This window comes from Erpetoichthys calabaricus, chromosome 9, assembly GCF_900747795.2.
Source record: "Erpetoichthys calabaricus chromosome 9, fErpCal1.3, whole genome shotgun sequence".
Classification (NCBI taxonomy): domain Eukaryota; kingdom Metazoa; phylum Chordata; class Cladistia; order Polypteriformes; family Polypteridae; genus Erpetoichthys; species Erpetoichthys calabaricus.
In genome coordinates, this window is record NC_041402.2 from 17,737,008 (window position 1) to 17,753,820 (window position 16,813).

The following is a 16,813-nucleotide window of genomic DNA, read 5'->3' on the forward strand; positions in this document are numbered from 1 at the left end:
AAACCTAAACGCACGTTTATTCATCACTACTATATACCAGTGTACGCACACACAACCCAGTGCCCCTGCACCAATCACTGCCTTCACGCCTCTCCTCCGAGCTCTGTCCTCTTCCACCCGACTCCACCTATCGAATGGAGGGAGGCGGCCCCTTTTATATTCACCTGAACGTGCTCCAGGTGCCTCCTGATGAACTTCCGCCGGCACTTCCTGGTGTGGCGGAAGTGCCAGCTGAGCACCCGGAAGCACTCTGGGTGTCTCTGGTAATCCTTCCGCCAGCATCTCTGGGTGTGGTGGAAGTGCTGACGGCCAGGGCTCTTCAGGCATCTGGGCGCCCCCTGGCGGTGACCACGGGCCCTTATAGGGCTAAGTTTCCATGCTCTGTTCCCGTGGTCCCCATACCATCCAGGGTGGCTGCCCTCTCGTGGTCCGGAGGAGGCGTATTCCCTCTCCTGGTCCTTCCAGGTGTCCCTGCTGGGTACTGCCCCCAGCCGCTTGCCACAATATATATAGATAGATAGATACTTTATTAATCTCAAGGGGAAATTCACATACTCCAGCAGCACCTTACTGATACAAAAAACAATATTAAATTAAAGATTGATAATAATGCAGGTAAAAACAGACAATAACTTCATATAATGTTAACGTTTACCCCACCGGGTGGAATTGAAGAGTCGCATAGTTTGGGGGAGGAACAATCTTCTCAGTCTGTCAGTGGAAATATATATATATATATATATATATATATATATATATATATATATATATATATATATATATACAGTAATCCCTCGCTATATCGCGCTTCGCCTTTCGCGGCTTCACTCCATCGCGGATTTTATATGTAAGCATATTTAAATATATATTGTGGATTTTTCGCTGCTTCGCGGGTTTCTGCGGCAAATGGGTCTTTTAATTTCTGGTACATGCTTCCTCAGTTGGTTTGCCCAGTTGATTTCATACAAGGGACGCTATTGGCAGATAGCTGAGAAGCTACCCAGCTTACTTTTCTCTTTCTCTGATCCTGACGTAGGGGGATTGAGCAGGGGGGCTGTTTGCACACCTAGACGATACGGATGCTCGTCTAAAAATGCTGAAAGATTATCTTCACGTTGCTATCTTTTGTGCAGCTGCTTCCTGAAACGACATGCTGCACAGTGCTTCGCATACTTAAAAGCACGAAGGGCACGTATTGATTTTTGTTTGTCTCTCTCTCTCCCAGCTCCTGACGGAGGGGGTGTGAGCTGCCGCCTTCAACAGCTTTGTGCCGCGGTGCTTCGCATACTTAACAGCCAAACAGCCCTATTGATTTGTTTGGTTTTTTCTCTATCTCTCTGACAGCCTGTGCTCCTGACACGCACTCCTTTGAAGAGGAAGATATGTTTGCATTCTTTTAATTGTGAGACGGAACTGTCATCTCTGTCTTGTCATGGAGCACAGTTTAAACTTTTGAAAAAGAGACAAATGTTTGTTTGCAGTGTTTGAATAACGTTCCTGTCTCTCTACAACCTCCTGTGTTTCTGCGCAAATCTGTGACCCAAGCATGACAATATAAAAATAACCATATAAACATATGGTTTCTACTTCGCGGAATTTCTTATTTCGCGGGTGGCTCTGGAACGCAACCCCCGCGATGGAGGAGGGATTACTGTATATATATATATATATATATACAGTGATCCTCTGCAATATCGTGGTTGAGCTATCGTGCCCCCACTACATCGCGGATTTATTATTATTATTATTATTATTACTAAGTGGCTCCGCCTCCTGCTCGCTTCGCTCGCCCACCCCCGGGTTTGGTTTACCGGATAACCAATTTAAAGAGATTGTTATTTTCATGGGAATTGTTACATATGCATTATTTTCATTTTCACTTTAAAACTTTTGTAAAAACAATATTTATCCTTTATTTCCTGCCCTGGGCGTGGTTAAATCTCTTTCTTGCGGGACTTATAACGCTGCTCGCATTGTGGAAGGGGGTTCGGAACGCACGCTAAAGAGATGAGATCAGTTCAGCTGCTGTCTTGTTGCTGCTGCTGGCCAGCTGTGTATTCTGCTTGTCGCGCTTTGCGTCAATCACTTAAAAGCCTGTACAGCAGCTGTCCTTTTGCCACTTCGTGTCTCTGCCGCTAGCGTTCTGAAGGAGGAGAGGGGGAGGGGGGTGGGTGTGAGGGCTGAACGCACACTAAGGAGAAGTGCTCGGATCACTTGCTGGCAAGCTGCGTGTTCTGCTTGTCATTGTTTTAAGAGCTGGGAGCACCTGAAGTTTGTCTGCCAAAAGCATTCCAACAACTGCTAGGTTAGATGTCAGTGAACTTGTTTTAAATTGTTTCTAAGTAGGGCGTGACGTGCAAAAGTCACAGTCTCAGGGGTTTTGCTTCCTAAGGTTGTAATGTCTAGTCTTGCGTGTTGTCAAAGTGTCTCGATCTGGTCTCGATCTCTTTGCTCAACCCCCCCGAAGGCGCACTACGCTCCTGCTCGCGTTGTGAAGTGGGGGGAGCTGAACGCACACTAAACAGAAGTGGACGGATCAGCTACTGGCTTTGTGCTGCTTCTGCCAATATGCCTGTTCTGCTTGTCGCTCTGTGCGTCGATCATTTACTGTAAAAGCCTGTACAGCAGCTGTCCTTCTGTCTCACTGCCTTGTCTTGCGTGACATTAAAATGTCTCTCATGGGATGTCAAATTGTCTTCTAAGAAGATCACACCTTGTCTCCCTGGTCTCCCTGCCAAGATTTTTTTTATAATAGAGAGAGATGTTACTCATATCCTTAGCCCGACATCCACATATCATATGTTTACAAAGTGTGTTTTAATAAGTTTACATGTGTTTAAAGCGTGTGGGAGGGGCATTTTAATGATTAAACTATAAAAAAAAAATGTTTATTTATATGGTCTTTCTATATCGCGGATTTTCACCTATCACTGATGGGTCTGGAACGTAACTTCTGTGACAGGCGGGGGATCACTGTATATATATTGTGGCGGACGGCCGGGACGACCCTTTGGCACTGGATCTGGGGGAGCAGCCATGGGGTGCACATTACGTCCCTCAGAACACTTGGTGGCAGCCAGGCTGGGTTGCATCGGGGTCACAATTGTTACACTTCAGCTCATCCCTGTTGGGCTCCGTGGCCACCGCCAGGGGGAGCTGCATTGCTTAACGAGCCCGTGTGGGCTGGACTGCCACCACACCCAGAAGTGCAGCCTGAAGTAGGTCAACGAGCACCTGGAGTACTTCCGGGGGTGCTAAAAAAGGAGCCTGCAACCACTAATCAAGGAGTCGGCATCGGGATGAGGATGAGGATGAGGATGATGATGATGACTGGAAGGAGTGGAGGATATTTCTTTGGTTTTGGGTTGGTGTACTTGGGACTGTGTTGTGCCTGTGGGAGTCACAGGGAACATGTGCCCCACAGGTGAAGAAAAATAAAAGTTTATTTATTTTTATACGTGCCTCCGGTGTGAATCTGTGTCGGGTCAGGTGCCTATATAGCACCTTAGTTACTATATATTGTGGTGTCTGTCCCGGACACAGACAGGCAGACACGTTCATGTCACCCAACACACGTTTATTATACATTTGATATTTACAATAAAGTGCACTCATACCCCAAAAGTCCCCACAAGTCCAGGCCAACTACGAATGCCTTACACTCTTCTTCATCCCTTTTATAATCACCTGGATGTGCTCCAAATGTTTCCCGGCAATCTTCCACCGACACGCCCCAGTGTGGCGGAAGTGCCGGCTGCATCCCCGGAAGCACTCCGGGTGTCCCTGCTCTTCTTCCCCCCAGCACTTCCGGGTGGTGGTGGAAGTGCTGAGGTCCAGGGCTCCCAAGTCATTGGGGCGCCCCCTGGCGGTGACCACGGGCCCCTATAGGGTTGAGCTTGAAAGCTCTGTACCCGTGGCCCCCAAAGGAACCAGGGCGGTCGCCCCCACATGGTCTGGGGATTGCGTAAGCCCTCTTCCGGGTCCTCCGGGGCATCCCGGCCGGGTCGCCCCCCACCAGCCATCTGCGACAATATATATGTCATAGTAGAGCACTTACTAATTAATGAGTAACTTTGCTTGTATTTTATGACATGTTTAGCAGTGAACACTTCTGAGGCTTGCTTTTGCATTACTAGAACAGGTGCCTGAAGGAAACATACATTCTGCTAAGAATATTCACATATGTAGACAATTAAACATTTAAAGTACTTTTGACAAAAAAATAGCCTATTATTTTTCCTCTACTTTTACAAAACAGTAGCAAATATAAAGTTTTCACTGTTGACTTTTAGCTACGCAATAGCACATAAAACTGAGCAAAGACTTTAAAATACTTTATGTGAGGACTTTATATTTCTTGATTGAAGGAATATAGGGAAAAACACATCTGACTGTCATAAGCGCAGCAGTGAACCATAAACTAATTTCAAATTTTGGAAGTAGCATATATCTCAATCTGGAAAATGTTGCATTAACCGAGAGACTGAGACGGTCTTTGTTGCATATAATCCTTAAAAAGGAAATGTCTTTCCCAAGATTATAATAATTTGGAAAAATAACCTATATTTGGCAAAAAGACTAATCCGGCTCCAGTTGTACTAAAAGAGAAAATGCAATGCTCTGCCAAAAAGTATGTTCAACAAAATTGAAGATGCATGACTTGTATACTCAGGCAGTAAGGTGGTGAGCAGTATTGCCACATGGCTGCAAGACACTGGATCCAAATCTTGGCATGGTCACTGTCTGTGTAGGGTCTCAGCGGCATCAGGTAAAAGGCGAGGACCAACCGAGGACGGGGTGACAGTCCATTAAAGGGCACACATGCACCTCTGTACACCGGACCCAGAAAGTATTCAGATCTCTTCATGTTCTCCACTCATTGTTGTGTTGTAAATTTAATTTGAAATGGATACATTTGCCATTTTTGCTCCTCAGTCTATAGTACTAGGGTGTTGTAATGTGTTTATCCATTATGAATGCAGTGAGTAGTCGAGCAAAATGACGCCTTTTATTGGCTAACTAAAAAGATTACAATATGCAAGCTTTCGAGGCAACTTTATTAATTTGTCTTTATTCAAATTGTTTTTGGTGACTGCTTTTCTTTTTTGGTTTTTGGATGCCTTTGTGTAATTTTGGCACACTTAACATCAATGGATATCGACATGACAACAAGCGGGTCATGGTGTTTGATTATCTGCTTAAAAAACAGCGTGGTGTTATTTTTTAAGCAAGAAACTCACACAGACCCTGTGTGAAAGACCAGGCAGACTGGCACAGAGGCTGGCAGGGGCAGGTGTTTTTGAGTCACAGGTCGAGTGTTAGTGCCGGGGTCGCCATTCTCTTTTCTGCTGTTTTCTACCCGACTCGACTAACGTGACAGAGGTGGTTAAAGGCAGACTGCTGAAAGTAGAAGCCTGCTTAGGGGGCACAACGTGGGTCTTGATAAACGTTTTTGTGCCCAATGAAGTCAGGGAGCATTTGCAGTTTTTCTCATTGTTTCAAGAAAGAAAGGACGTGTCCAGCAGTGCATCATACTGGCTTGGGATTTAAGGAACATTTCACTCTGTTCATAACATTTTTCAGTTCTTTTAAGACCTAAAGCTGTAGCCTGGCGTAGGACCCCCCTTAGCTTAGCTCAAAAACAGCTGAAGATCAAGGAAATGGTGACTAACATTCACACCCCTCTTGCCCTCAATAAATTTCATGAAGCGGATTATGCTGTCGTTACTGTAGCCACCACGGAAGCTCAGTTGAGGTGACAGACTGAACCTCAATGATGTCCCCGAGCCACCGCCTTCATCCTGACTCGTACCCGTGTCTGCAGGCACCTCAGTCTCATCCTGAACATTCACAGAGTTATCAGCTGCGGAGACTGAGCTCTCAACTTTATTGTGCTTTACTGCAACTCCGCTATATGTGGACCCGTCCTTCCTTTTTCTTGTCATGGGCTTTACCCGCTCTGTCTCATCCTCCATTTCCTGAACAGCACTCTCGCTGTTGTCTGCTGGGGTGCTCATCTTATCGATCGCACCCTCAGCCCTAACATTCTCCTCAACATCTCGTATCTGTTGTATGGATTCTGTTTCTATGACCTCAGCGCTGGGCAGAGTCCCGTTATCATGTACGGCAGCCACACTCACAGGCTGCTCAGTGTCGCCACTCGTGTGTGCAGAATTAACAGTAAAATCGTCCACAGACTTTGATCCGGCCTCAGCCACAGTGTCCTTTTCTGGGGCGCCCTCAACACTCTGCACGTCTTTAATCGCAGGCGCGGGCTCAGCCGCAGCCACCAGCTCAGCTGCACGTTCAGATGCCGGCTGCGCCATTGTAGCAGATGAAGAATTGCTCTGATCCTGCACACTCTGACCATGACCCTCCATTAAGTCCTCCTCCATATCAGAAAAACTGACGGAAGACTCACTGCCTTCATCGTCATACAGTATCGAGTAGTCCTCACGGGTACGTTTAGAAACTCCAGGTACTTCTGAATCTGCTGTTACCTCAGAGAGCTTATACTGGTTAGCCTTGTGCCCCACTTGTTCGCACTTAAAATATTTCATGGATTCTGATGATACAAACACCACATAATCAAAACCATCCTCTCTGAATTTGAGAACCACGTCGAGTTCACCCTGTAAATCGTTCAAAATCATGTGAACTTGTCTCCTGAAAGAGACCACATGCTTTAAATCGGGTGATCAACAGCCCAAGGCAATCATTGAAACTTTCGATATGATCTGCCCATATCTTTCAAGTTCTTTAATAAGAATATAATTTTTTAGAAATGAGGGAGCATTTGAGATAATCACTCTCCATGCAGGAGTAGAAAGAGGCAAAACAGAAATTAAGGTGCCATGAATAATCACACCATTCTGTACAAGAGTATGTACTAACCTCTCATTATTTAGAAAAACAACAACAGTTTTATTCATTCGTGACGCTGAACAGACATTTTTTCAACCAATTAACTTGCTGACTTCCACTACGCACGTCTCAACAGAGATCATCAGGTCAACCAGCAGCTTCACGCCATGCCTGCGTGTTAAGTTTTCGAAATTACAATACTGGGGTCAATGAGAAAAACAATATGTAGACAGCAAATGAACCCCTACACATGATAAAGATTAGGAAAAAGAATAGGAAAATACTCACCAGCCGACTTCGCACACCACCACCTCCCACCAGCAACCCACAACAGACATACGTAATCGAACCACAGATGAACAGCGAAACAGCACAGAGAGATACAGAGAAAATATTTGAATGGTCCAAGCCAGTCACCTGATTTCAACCCAACTGAGCAAGCCTTCCATACGCTGAATAGAAAACTTAAAGGGACAAGCAACCCAAAACAAGCAGGAGCTAAAGATGGCTGCCTTAGAGGCTTGGCGGAGCATCACCAGAGAAGACCCTCAGCACCTGCTGATGTCTATGAATCACAGACTTCAAGCAGTCCTTGCATTCAAGGGACATGCGACAAAGTCCTAAATATGGCGGCTTTAATAGACCTGCCATTGCTGTGTCCGAAATATTATGATGCCCTGAAATGGGGGGTATGTAGAAAAAGTGTGATGACCGATATGTGTGCAAATCCCCTTAAATGAAAGTTTGCAAGATACTTGATTTGTAATTTTAAACTGTGGAGCAGAGGAGGAAATTAAGGAAAAATGTGCCTTTGTCCCAAACATTATGGAGAGCACTGTAGATGATTATAGCTCAATATTGTTGTTTAGTCATTGATTATATTTTTTAGTTTTTTTTCTAGCACATTTCATCATCTTCTTATGCATGTACCTTGCTGTCTGTTATTGTTGATATGTTTGAATCAGTGGCCATACTGACCTCCGTATACACACAGGGTTCCAAACGTGAGCCACTTTGTAGAGGCTGGCTTAGTACTTCTGCTTTGTTATGTGTAGACGGGAAATGAATGATCACTCGAACCATCAATTACACCTAGAGGTGATAATATCCATCCATCCATTGTCTCCCGCTTATCCGAGGTCGGGTCGCGGGGGCAGCAGCTTGAGCAGAGATGCCCAGACTTCCCTCTCCCCGGCCACTTCTTCTAGCTCTTCCGGGAGAATCCCAAGGCGTTCCCAGGCCAGTCGAGAGACATAGTCCCTCCAGCGTGTCCTGGGTCTTCCCCGGGGCCTCCTCCCGGTTGGACGTGCCCGGAACACCTCACCAGGGAGGCGTCCAGGAGGCATCCTGATCAGATGCCCGAGCCACCTCATCTGACTCCTCTCGATGCGGAGGAGCAGCGGCTCTACTCTGAGCCCCTCCCGGATGACTGAGCTTCTCACCCTATCTTTAAGGGAAAGCCCAGACACCCTGCGGAGGAAACTCATTTCAGCCGCTTGTATTCGCGATCTCGTTCTTTCGGTCACTACCCATAGCTCATGACCATAGGTGAGGGTAGGAACATAGATCAACCGGTAAATTGAGAGCTTCGCCTTGCGGCTCAGCTCCTTTTTCACCACGACAGACCGATGCAATGCCCGCATTACTGCGGATGCCGCACCGATCCGCCTGTCGATCTCACGTTCCATTCTTCCCTCACTCGTGAACAAGACCCCGAGATACTTGAACTCCTCCACTTGGGGCAGGATCTCGCTACCAACCCTGAGAGGGCACTCCACCCTTTTCCGGCTGAGGACCATGGTCTCGGATTTGGAGGTGCTGATTCTCATCCCAGCCGCTTCACACTCGGCTGCGAACCGATCCAGAGAGAGCTGAAGATCACGGCCTGATGAAGCAAACAGGACAACATCATCTGCAAAAAGCAGTGACCCAATCCTGAGCCCACCAAACCGGACCCCCTCAACACCCTGGCTGCGCCTAGAAATTCTGTCCATAAAAGTTATGAACAGAATCGGTGACAAAGGGCAGCCCTGGCGGAGTCCAACTCTCACTGGAAACGGGTTCGACTTACTGCCGGCAATGCGGACCAAGCTCTGGCACCGATCATACAGGGACTGAACAGCCCTTATCAGGGGGGCCGGTACCCCATACTCTCGGAGTACCCCCCCACAAGATTCCCCGAGGGACACGGTCGAATGCCTTTTCTAAGTCCACAAAACACATGTAGACTGGTTGGGCAAACTCCCATGCACCCTCCAGGACCCTGCTAAGGGTATAGAGCTGGTCCACTGTTCCGCGACCAGGACGAAAACCACACTGTTCCTCCTGAATCCGAGGCTCGACTATCCGACGGACCCTCCTCTCCAGGACCCCTGAATAGACTTTTCCAGGGAGGCTGAGGAGTGTGATCCCTCTGTAGTTGGAACACACCCTCCGATCCCCCTTCTTAAAGAGGTGATAATATGGATACTAATATTACTAATGACAGTGTCTGTTTACTTCGAACCATTTAAAATGGATATTTCTGAGATAATGTTATTAAGAGGGGGTAAACATTGAATATATGATTGGAATTGGATGGAAAATTAAAAGATATGAATTCTAATGTGAATAAGAACTAATGGTAGTTTCCAAAAGATTGGAGGAGTTAAAACATATTTAAACAAACTGTCTATAGGATAAATAGTTGGATAAATATATAGAAATGCACTATATGATAGATAGATAGATAGATAGATAGATAGATAGATAGATAGATAGATAGATAGATAGATAGATAGATAGATATGAAAGGCACTATATAATAGATAGATAGATAGATAGATAGATAGATAGATAGATAGATAGATAGATAGATAGATAGATAGATAGATAGATATGAAAGGCACTATAATAATAGATAGATAGATAGATAGATAGATAGATAGATAGATAGATAGATAGATAGATAGATAGATAGATAGATAGATAGATAGATAGATAGATATGGAAGACAGTATATGAGGATGTAAGAAAATGTTGTTAAATAAATTTATTTTTTTGTTTGTGTGCATATGTGCCCCCTCCCCAGCCCCCAGTGTCTCTGCCACACTGTCCATTACATGGTAGTGGGGATATCCAGGGGGGCATCACAATACATTAATTTCCCAATACAATTAAATTGCAATTAGCTATATTTTAATATATGTATATCAATATACATATATTATGTATTGCAATTCAATTCTGAAGGATATTGACGTGTATTGCTTCTTTTTATCTAACTGAAGCCGGAACTGAAAGATTATATTCCTTGTCACATACATGTACTTGAGAGAAAACTTCAGGGCTCGTCAAGAGGTAATTCCACTCCAAGCCACGTGTTGGCGCTGTCACTTAATTAATTTTTTCTTTCTCCCTCTGCAAAATGGATGATTGATGAACTTAACACCGATGATGCCAGTTCCAATCTCCTGAACCCTCCTTTTCCTCTCTGCGGAACCGGAAAATAAGTTCCTCTGTTACCTTGAATCATTTATAACAGACTCACATCTGAAGAAGAATTCACTGAATTTAATGTGTGTTTTTTCCTGTGGGCAAAGGGAACGTCAGTTATAAATACCAACACAGGAGATACTAAGCTAGAGGAAGCAACCTCTGAAAAGGAGTTAAGGGTTTAAGTTGACCCAGCATTTTCAACATCTAAGCAAAGCACAGCTGTGATTGGACAATTAAAATGTTACGTTTTATTTCTTTAAATATGAATATAAATCAAGGGGCGTTAGGCTCAGACTATGTAATGCACTAGTGAGACAACATCTGGAGTACTGTGTGCAGTTGTGGTCACCACACTACAAGAAAGAAGAAGCAGCATTTGAAGATGTGCAGAGAAGAGCAACCAAGTGCATCATGGGACTTAAGGACATGTCCTACTGTGACAGAATTAAACCTGCTTAGTCTCGAGCAGAGAAGACTACCTGGAGACCTAATTCAGGTATTTAAAATCCTCAAAGGCATCGATAAACGAGATTCAGAAGATCAAATTTAAGTAAGCAGTGAATGGCGTACTCCAGGACTTTAGCAGAAATTAAGGGAAAGTGTATTTGAGACTGAAGCCCAAAGTACTTCTACGCAAAAAGTTGTGGGAATCTGGAACAAACTACTGAGACCTGGGGGGTATTTTTCCTATGTCGCTTAAATCATCCAAGATCAGGTGCCTCATTTTGGATAAGTTAATGCTGGTGACACTCATCCGGGATAGATCGGTTTTTCAAATGCAGCCGTGTAGTAGATTAGTTTAGCTGGATCTAATCATACAAGATGAATGCGCGCGCCCACGCTGAGTGAAAAGCCCATATATATTGAGTCTAGAAAACATGATCAGCAAGTCTTTGATTGGCTGTAACAAAATGACGAAAGAACGGGTGCATTTCTTTTCACACACGCGGCGCAAGATCTTTTATTCGAAGGACATGAAGAATTTCAAGATTTAATATACACAAAGGGTAACACTGCAAAGCAGCCCAGACCAGAAAAGACGGCTGGCAAAAAGTGGCCGACAAATTAAACGCTAAGTAGTGTGCATTGTACTTACTGAATGCAGCGTTTCATTTCCTATGTGTCAGATTAATTATTATTTAATATGTCATAATTCCAGATCAAACGTGAGCACAAGGAGAACATGGGAACAGGTTAAAGTGAAGTACAAGAATATACCTCAAACTGGTAAATATTGGTATATAACTATTTAAAGAATTGTTTACATAAATAATCATATATAATATAAAAAACATTAATTTTAAAGCTAATAAGAAGGCAGACAAGCAAAAAACAGGTGGAGGTCCACGCGGTCCAGACCTAACCCTTGAAGAAGAGATGGCTCTCCAGCAAAATGCCCATCACCCTGTTTCTGAGGGCATTCCAGGGGGAAGCTCCTCCTCAGAACCAGTGGCAGGATGCAGTGGTCACTTCATTTCAGGTAAAGGATGGTCATTGCATATATTTGTCATCGATGTGTGCCATAGGTATGTTCCATATAGCCCTCTTTTTTGTTTGGTCAGTTGCAGGGAATGTCATATCCCTTGAACCTGTGTCTGACCAACGAGATATTGACGAAGGTCAAATATTTGATGAAGACACTGTGTCTGATTATTCTTCAGGAGGAGAGGTACATTTTCCAAATAATGTTTGATCAAACTCCACTCTGATCAGTCCCATGTGCCCCAATCACATTCGGAAACCCTGGGTAATGAGAATGTTAGGCTGATTGAGATTCTTCATGGAACTGTGGGTGTTTTAGCCTGTGTATTACCTACCTGCAATGGCATGAAACGCCTCTTTTATTGTCTGCACACGCAGGTGTCCAGGTAACACTATGAAAACCTGAAGGAAATATTTCAGAGCCAAACAGACTTTACGAATTGCCTGGCAAACTGCACTTTTAGTTAGATGTTCCGCATCGCCTACAGTATATAAAAAAGTGCCGCTTGCAAGAAACCTCAAAGCAATGCCTACTGTCTGTGTGGTTGTGAGAGCCCGACTTCGCCTAGTTTGACTTCGATTATAAGGTGCTAATAAATCTTTGTGGTACAATATTCCCCCTCGGCTAAAGCGGTATCTTTCGTACATTATTTCCTCCGGGGGCAATAAAGGATCTTGCCGATCGCGCAAAACCCTCTCTATATGAAATTCTGTTCGTATAATTTGCGCACCAATATCAATTGGTCGCTCATTCATGAACGGCGAAGCCATGACTGGATGACTTCCACACACCGTCACTGATTATGTGTGTGAGCTAATCCTTGTTTACGTAGAACAAACCTGCTCCGAGCAGGTTTGAGGATTTCAATGTGTTGCTATGACAACACTTCCAGCAAGAGTTTTGAAAAACCGACAGATCCAGGATCAGGCCAAATCGTCAACAATTACATCCGGCTAAACGACTAATCCACGTACGAAAAATACCCCCCGTGGAGTTGAAGCAACAATAACAACAATATTTATTTCTATAGCACATTTTCCATTTTCATACAACAGTGTAGCTCAAAGTGCTTTACAAGAAAAAGTTACAAGAAAAGAAAACCAATTCTGGAAAGGCAGTAATATTAAAAAAAAAACAATAAGTACAAAAAATATACAAAAGGTGAGTCCAGATAAAAACTCCAGTTAGGCTAGAGAAAAACAAAATCTGCAGGGGTTTGAAGGCCAAAAGACCCCCCCCCAACCCCCACTGGGCATTCTAACCTAAATGTTTCTAACTCAGTCCTCTTATTTGTCATGCTTCACGTGATGAAGATGGTCTCGTGGATAAAATTGAACAAATTGAACTGAAAAATATATAAATAAGCTTAAACTCAGTGCATAATAAAATTTACATCTACATTTTTAAATTTGAATTTGAGCAGTTTACTGTTATAAATCTCAATAATCTTGTAAATGTGTCTTCCGTGCTGCTTAGATACTCAATTGACGATCCAGGAGTTGGTGTATTCCTCGAAGCAACAAGCGTTGTGAGGAGATGACACACGATCAACAATCAAGACTCCCGAGAAGCAGCAGGTGTGGGTGTGCTATTAAGCAATGAAACACAGTCGATATGCTTTGTCCCCCCGATAACTGCACTGCAGTTTAGAAACAGTTCAAATTGCTGCATTGCTGCCAGGACTGCCAGCAGGAGAGATGGGCTGAGTGCAAGCAGCACCCAATTCCCAATAGCAAAAATGTCAGTTAAACGTCAAAACCAGTAAAATTCCACAGTCAGGGCTTGCACAGAAATCAAAAATAGGCCTCATGATTCTCTATGGATCATGGCAAGGACCAAACTTCATTCACTTAAAAAATTCACCTTTAACAGCACTCCGTCCACAGAAAGGAATCTGTGGCTCATTCACAAGTGACAATTGCTTGTGCAATGCTTGATTCTTCTCATATATTATAGAACAGGAGCACTAACTGATACAGTGGTTCTCAATCTGTGTGGCAGGCCCCCCTAGGGGGGAGCGAAGTAACAAAAAGGGGGGCGTGAAGATGTGAAAAAAAGAAAACAAAAATCAAAAATATGAAAAACTAGCAAAATACCCGCGCTTCACAGAGGAGAAGTAGTGTGTTAAAGAGGTTATGTAAACATATATATATATATACACATATACATATATGCATATATATATACATATCTACATATACACATATCTACATATACATATATATACATATATACATATACACATCAACATATATATACATATATATATATATACACATATCAACATATATATATATATATATATATATATATATATATATATATATATATACACATACATATACACACATACATAAACACACACATATACATATACACATACATACATAGTGCGTTGTAACACGGGCTGTGATTGTTACATGGGAGGGAGATGACAGATCAAAGCTTCCCGCTTTCTAATCGGGCCTGTGATTGGTGCTTTGACGGATGCCCAGATCCCACAGTATTTCCCCTTAGGAGAGGCGTTAGGCAAGTGTAATTGAATAGCGGTGCTGCAAGTTTAGCTTTACACCTGTTTTTAAGGCTTATTGACTGAAAAGGGCTTTCATGAAAAAAGTTAGGGCTTTGCTACAGGATACACCCTCCACAAGTTAAGGAAGTAAAAATAAAGGTATATATTTCTGTTTTATTTAAACCTTTTAAGTTTGTATGCGGGCGGTATGGTGGTGCAGTGAAAGGTGCCAGTTAGGAGACCCGGGTTCGCTTCCCTGCGTGGAGTTTGAATGTTCTCCCCATGTCTGTCCGGGTTTCATCCGGGTACTCCGGTTTCCTCCCACAGTCCAAAGACATGCAGGTTAGGTGTATTAGCGATTCTAAATTGTCCCTGGTGTGTGGGTGTGTGCGCCCTGCGGTGGGCTGGCACCTTGCCCGGGGTTTGCTTCCTGCCTTGTGCCCTGTGTTGGCAGGGATTGGCTCCTGTATTTAGGATATAGCGGGTTGGATAATGGATGGATGGATATTTGTATGCATAGCCCCATTTGCCCGTTTTCGTTTTTTTTCTTTCTTCAGTAATATTTCAGCAAACCCGGAGCTTGTCAGTTCAAATCCTGGTACTGACACCACTGTGTGACCCTGAGGAAGTCACTTCACCTGCCTGGTACCACAAAAAACAAAAGTAATGTAACAAATTGTACCTCAGATGTTGCAAGTTGCTGGAATAAAGGCATAAGTCAAATAGATAAATATGTATTATACACATAGGAACTATTCATTTATTTTCAGTTAAGTCATCTGCAGCAAACCTTTATAAATGAGGGTTTTTCCTTTTTAGATAGTCCAAACTGTTTCTTCTTCATTGAGGTTTTCTCTTGGAGAGCTTTTTTCATTTCATTGAAAATTAAAGCAGCAGCTGCCAAAATATGTAGCTTTCTTATTAATTTTTCAACATTGTGTAAAATAACTTTATAAAGTAACATAAAAGTTTTAAATACTGGTTATCCTTTTACACTAAAATATTACTAAAGAGATACAAAAAAAGTAAAATGCATATGTTGTTTTTTTTTTTAAGGAGATTAAATATTACTGAAGAAAGAAAGAAAAAAAAAACTAAAACAGCCAAATGGGGCTATGCATACAAACTTAAAAGGTTTAAATAAAACAGAAATATATACCTTTATTTTTACTTCCTTAACTTGTGGAGGGTGTATCCTGTAGCAAAGCCCTAACTTTTTTCGTGAAAGCCCGTTTCAGTCAATAAGTCTTAAAAACAGGTGTAAAGATATTGACAATAAGCTACGCAAACCCACCAAGACATGGAATCATTTAAATCAGGGATGTGCAAAGTCATTCCTGGAGGGCCGCAGTGGCTGCAGGCTTTTGTTCCAACCCAATTGCTTAATAAGAAGCACTAATTGCTCTAGAAACACTTCTGCTTCATTTTAGTTATCTTCCTCGTTAAGATTGTGAACCCTTATTGCTTATTTAAGTCTTAAACAGCTGCATTCTTGGTTTTTAATTGCTCCTTATTAGCAATAAGATGCAAATGACAAAAGAAACCAGCAGTTATCCATTTTGCTTGTTACCCTTTACGCCTGTGTGTATTTATCATGCACTATTTGGTTTAATTAAATACTTGGAAGGAAAGAGAAGACAAAAAAGTCAAGGATTGAGAATTACCAATCTGTTTTACACTTCAAAATATTTGGATATCTTTAGAATGGAAAAAAAAATCTAGGATTTGAGAATGACTTGACATAGCAGAGTTAAAGCACTAAAAAGCCATGAAATGTAATTATTGGCAAGGATTGTTTTCTAATTAAACAACTGGGTTGGAATAAAAACCCGCAGCCACTGCGGCCCTCCAGGAATGGCTTTGCACACCCCGATTTAAATCAAGGCGCTGCGCTACCTTCTTCCAGATCGGCCCCAAGGCGTTCATATTTTTCCAAAGCAGTTCTGGTGTCCATCAGCATCTGTAGCTGAGTCGAAAAACACCATCCCATACTATTAGTTAACGGTTAACACATTTCTATATATATTGTAAGCACACAATACAACTGATAATATGTTGCGCTTATTTATCTCGTGTACCGACATTTTTGCGCATTTAACGGCTGAAATCCAATGTGGTTTGTGCCCTTCAGAATGGAAACAATTTGCATTTACCTTTTTAATAAAAGGCGAGCTTTTAAGCCTGAGAAATCACCCCGTAAATGCACACGTTTAATTGCACATGTGTTAATATGTATGCTTACACAGTATTAAAAGACACTCAACAAGTACACAATATTAAAAGATAGTCAACAATTAACGTCATTTACCTTCGTTCCCGCGTTTGAGTCATTCTGTAAATTCTTACTTTGAAATATAATTGACAAATAATTTGGTGAATGAACTTGTCAAGAAGGTGAAGCTGGAGTATTACGTCACTTCATTAACGAAAATGTCGTGATGTGCGGAAGGGCGGGGGGAGTGTGGGGGTTGATGGAG